Source organism: Musca autumnalis, unplaced genomic scaffold, assembly GCF_047663935.1.
Source record: "Musca autumnalis isolate F117 unplaced genomic scaffold, ASM4766393v1 scaffold_3, whole genome shotgun sequence".
Lineage (NCBI taxonomy): Eukaryota > Metazoa > Arthropoda > Insecta > Diptera > Muscidae > Musca > Musca autumnalis.
Genome location: NW_027411866.1, coordinates 103,808,335 through 103,813,784, shown reverse-complemented (window position 1 = coordinate 103,813,784; position 5,450 = coordinate 103,808,335).

Genomic DNA, 5,450 nt, shown 5'->3' with positions numbered 1-5,450 from the left:
ACTACCCTCAATGTATTCCTCGGATATTTACATGGGTATTTACAATGCAAATTGTCCTATTATTGGTCTTTGTCTGTGAAATCATATCAAAAACTATCAGGAAAACATAGGGGGGAGTTTTTTGTTTCATTCGCTTTATAGTGAAGACACTTCTGATGGTTATTTGATTTACTTTATGCAGAATATTGAATACACTTTACTTTAAAAGGATGTGCCCTTTTTGCACCTCTTTATGAATCTATGTATATATGTACTACCAGAAAGAAGGGGAAAAGTAGTGACTTACAATGGACAATACATTAGATGTGTATGAATTAATGTTGTTATCATAAAAACTGTAAAATATCGACAATTCAATCCCAGAATTTTTAATGATAATTGCAAATTTTTATATCTTACGGTCTTTTGATTATAAGCAAATTGCGATCATAGCTATTCAAGCCTACATTAGACAAACAACTATTCATTACAACAAGTTATCCACAGTCTTCACGTTTAACTTCATGCAAGCTTCAGCAGTCTGCATGAAAAATAGCAATTCATTTCAATTAAAAAGAAAACCCGAAACAGAAATTCTCAATTATAATCATCCAATGATGATCGTCTAATTGTTGGTGACCCCTTTCGCATAGAGAATTTACTGTCGCAAACTGTCAAACAGAAGCTGGTCATCAAATGATGGCGAATATTTACGAATATAATTTCCAGCATTTGTCGGAAAGCCGGTCTTTAATTTTCATAGACATCATTTGAAAATTTTCTTCTTCAGTCGTAATAAAAGTCAACAACTTGTCAAGTAACCACACGGGCGGGCTATTTTTTTTTTTTTAATTGAAGTATTCACCCATCATTAGCTACTGTCACGCTATCATTATGACCATCATCACGAGTTTTTATAGCTCTCTTTATGCCCCTAGCCTGTAAAGAAGATATGATTGCATTGGCGAAAATTCATTTTATCCTCAAATGAAAAATGTTTGTTTGGGGAAAAATAATAGTTCCATTATTGTTGAACATCTTAATACCAAGAGTATTTATGACATATCAATTGTTAGATGTATGGAATGCGTTTTCCTTCCTCTACTGCTGTGAGGTTGCTGGTATTCAGGGTAATAAAATAATAACTATTAAATGAAATAACCGGTATAATTATTTTTACATTGTTGATATTACTATTTTCCTCTTTTTATATCATCAGCCTTTAGTTTAAAGAGGCTATATATTTACTTTGATACAACCAAAAATGTGCCTCATCGAAATACAATTTTTAGAACCCAGGTATGCTTTAACAAAATTCGTTACATAATATTATTTCGTACATAATATTATTTCATCCAGGCATGTATTAGGTCGGGTTAGGACCCACACCAAATTTAAGAAAAGTGCAGTCTCGGATCTATTTGGAAATTATTGTTGTTTGTCACTAGTTGTTGTTATTTGTGATTAGTGTGCAAGATAACTCTCAAACTTTTTAAGAGTTCTTCCTTTCTGAAAGAAAGCGTGCTTCCATAGACCGTTTGTGAAAGAAGGGGTGATTCCATAGACCCTTTGTGAAAGAAAGGGTGCTTCCATAGACCGTTTGTGAAAGAAAGGGCGATTTCATAGACCCATTGTGAAAGAAGGGGTGCATCCATAGACCCTTTCTGAAAGAAAGGTTGCTTCCAAGACCCTTTCTGAAAGAAAGGTTGCTTCCATAGACCCTTTCCGAAAGAAATGATGCTTATATAGACCCTTTCTAAAAGAAAGTGTGCCCTATAGGCCCTTTCTGAGAGAAAGGGAGCTTCCATAGATCCTTTGTGAAAGAAAGTGTGATTCCATAGACCTTTGTGAAAGAAGGGGTGCATCCATAGACCATTTCTGAAAGAAAGGTGGCATCCATAGACCATTTCTGAAAGAAAGGTTGCTTCCATCTTTCAGAAAGGGTGTTCCTATAGGCCATTTCTAAAAGAAATGGTGATTCCATAGACCCTTTGTGAAAGAAAGGTTGCTTCCATAGACCTTTGTTCGTTTGTTTGTCGACGAATCCTTGATATCCTCAATTTTATTTTTTTTTTATTTACACACTTTGCCACCATTACTTATCACTTTGTAATGTTTGAGACCTGTTGCTTTGCCTTGTACATTTTAAGAATACGACCCATTATTTTACAACAATTTTTCTCATGTTCGTTTCGATTTGCGCGGTCCAAGCCATTGTTATTTTAGCAACGCAAATATGTTCGTCAGTGTATTAGTTATCAGGTTCTAGCTCTTTTATCCAGACTCAACAATTCTGCAAGTTGGGCTGGTAGCGTCCACAAAGAATCAGTAGACAGGTGAGTGAAGTTAGCTGGGCAGCAAAACAAATGCAGCGGGTCGTGTGGTCCCAATCCTCATACCGGACATCTGTTGATTCGGGCCCAATACAAATTGAGGCGGCAGCATCGTCCGAATCTTAACTGGGCTAAAACCACTCATGTTTGCCTTGGCAGCTGGCGTTCTTCTGCTGCGATGGAAGGGGGTTTTACCCAAGTACGGCATTCACACTGTATATCTGTACTGGCAGGTTTGAATATTCATACACTACGTAGCTCTAACATTTGCATACAACTCTGGCGCCACATAGCTTACCAAAGACTTGCTTTGTAAGCGGTGAACAACATTGTGGGAATGGATTTATCGGGGGACATATTCCTCAGATGGAAGCACTGCACTAAGTCAGCTATGTAGACATTTAAAATTTCGCATATGTCATAGACTATAGTACCCGACTACGAGATTCTACAATCATCCGAAAACATTACGAAAAATCTGGAGGGTGTGAAATTTCAGAAAGGTAGAGGCTAAACAATTCCGGAGATATCACCCCGTCTTGTGGAACTCACAGTATCACTCTAGGGGTCTTGATTTCTTATTTTTGACTACTACACACGTCTGGCGTCAACAAATTTCGTAAATTACACTGTCAACCGAAATTTTGGGGGGTGGAAAATTCCTTTTGGGGTTGGGGGGGGGGGGTTGAAAGCCCTTGATGAGTATATATAGAACACCAAAGGGCAGATCCGCACTGAGTCAAACTTTGAGTCATGGCGTGATGAATTTTTCACGGGAGACTCTATAAGCCATCAGAAATTAGCGTTATATCTTTGTTCGCTGTTGTTTTGGCTTATTTTTGATATGACATGTTGATATGGCAAGTCAAATCTAATGAGGATCTTTTTCGTAGAACATTTCGACCTTCTAACTCGCTTCCTTCCATGTCCTTTACGTCCTTTATTTCAAGAACCGCAGTAAAATTACCACAGGATGACATTTTTCAGCTTCGACATGTTCTGCAAAAATTTCGCTCAGCAAATTTTAGGTACAGCTCTCGTTGAAAACTAATTGATATTGCCGCGTTTTCATGGTCCTGTTTTGCATTTACCATGACCATGAAAACGCGACAATATCGACTAGTTGTCAATGAGAGCCGTACCTAAAATTTTCTGAGCGACAATTTTGCAGAACATGTCGAAGCTGAAAATGTAATCTTGTGGTACTTTTATTGAAAAAGATCCTCATTAGATTTGACTGAAGACAGTCATATCAAAAATAAGCCAAAACAACAGCAAACAAAGATATAAGGCTAATTTCTGATGGTTTATAGGGCCTCCAGTGAAAAATTCATCACGCCATTACTCAAAAGTTCGACTCAGGGCGCATCTTCTTCTGTATATAATCATCAAGGACCTCGAGCTCCATTTTGTTGCACAGTGTTATCTTACGTTTAAAGCGTGGCTGGAGGAAAGCCTTCTCTATATCCTCGAACAGCTTGGCATGGTTTGCTGTTCGGTCGCACGGCCTGGTTTGGTTCACCACTCGACTGATTCGTGTGGATATGGCGTGTATTGCCGTTGTGGTGCTGTGCATTTTCCGGAATCCATGCTGGAATTCTTGCTTGGCTGCAGTAGCGTGACCAGCTTGCCAACTTTCCAGACCTCTTTTGCAAAATATCGTTAGATACGATAGGGTTAGGACACTTGTTAGTTGCCTTGACATAGTTGCATTAGCATTCCTAGTGCGATTCAGTGTGGGCCTAACGCTTTGTATGCTTTCGCATTTCGGATGACGTCTGCAACATCGACCATCGTAAATTGTGGTGGCATCTCCTAGGCTGGAAGAGATCTTCTTGTACGGCGTAACACACTCCGGCCACAGTGGGATTGTCCAGCCAACTTGGTGGCAGTTTGTTTAACAGCGTTTTGACCTTGTACTGTTTTAGCCACATACCTAATTATTTAATTACCCATTTTTTGTTATGACAAATAATCAATATGCCTTGCAAATCATCACATTATTGTCGCATTTTTTATAGTTTTTACTGAAACAACCGAATTACAGCAGAAAATTACAATAAACTATATAATTATTTGCAATGAAATAATTTCCAAAAAAAGGAACATTGGAGGATGGACTAGACCACCTTCAAACCACATGCATGCATTCACTAACAAAATGATGTTTGTCGAAACGTTTAGTAAGCCAAACAAACAACAAAAAATACGTATCCTCAAATGTAAACTTCAATACCTTTCGTGCGCTTAAGTAACTCCCCATGGTATGACAACATTTAATTTTTATTAATTTAAATTACATGCATTCGATGTTAGCATCGTAATGCATGCATTCTGGAGACTTTTATGCAACATTATGCTGCTGCTGGTGACCGACCATAACATGCCACATAATATTGCATGCGGATGATTACTCAACATTAAATGTTACCAACTGGGTAATTGACAACAATAATAATGTATCCACCACCACATGCTGGGAATTGTGTATAGTAGTTCATAGTCGTGGAACATGCACCATGCAACAACAACCAGCTATTGTCATCATGACAGTGGATGTAGCCAGCCAGCCAGCAATGCTATTGAGGATATTATGCCAGTTAGATGATGTCGAAAACAAAACCGTTGCATCCATTGTCTGTTGGAGTTGTCATCATCATGGTCAGTGTCCGTCTTGTCGACAACAATATCGACAACATAAATAAAGAAGATATTAAACAAATCAACCCGTTGATCACACACAGGCTACTGATTTTAGAGCTGCGCATGTAGCTACGCATACATATATCTAAGGAATGTCGATCCTAATAGTAAGGGATTTGTATAGTTAAAATTGTGGAATTTTTTATTATGCAAGAAGTGAAGGCTATACTACAGTCTCTCGGCGGTCTCTTGACTAGGAGGAATCTTCGACCAAGGACCATCACCACAACAATTATGTGTTTGCGTTGTTATATTTTTTCCGTTCCGTTTGCCAGATCCACATTCACAACTTGCCAACATCGGTGAGATGAAATATATGTATTGAATTAGAGCATTTCTCCACAACCACTGTGATGAGAGTTTTGTACCTTCTTGCTACCCAAGAACATCTCCCAGCGTGTCTCCAAATACATCGTAGTATTCATCGTCGTAGTC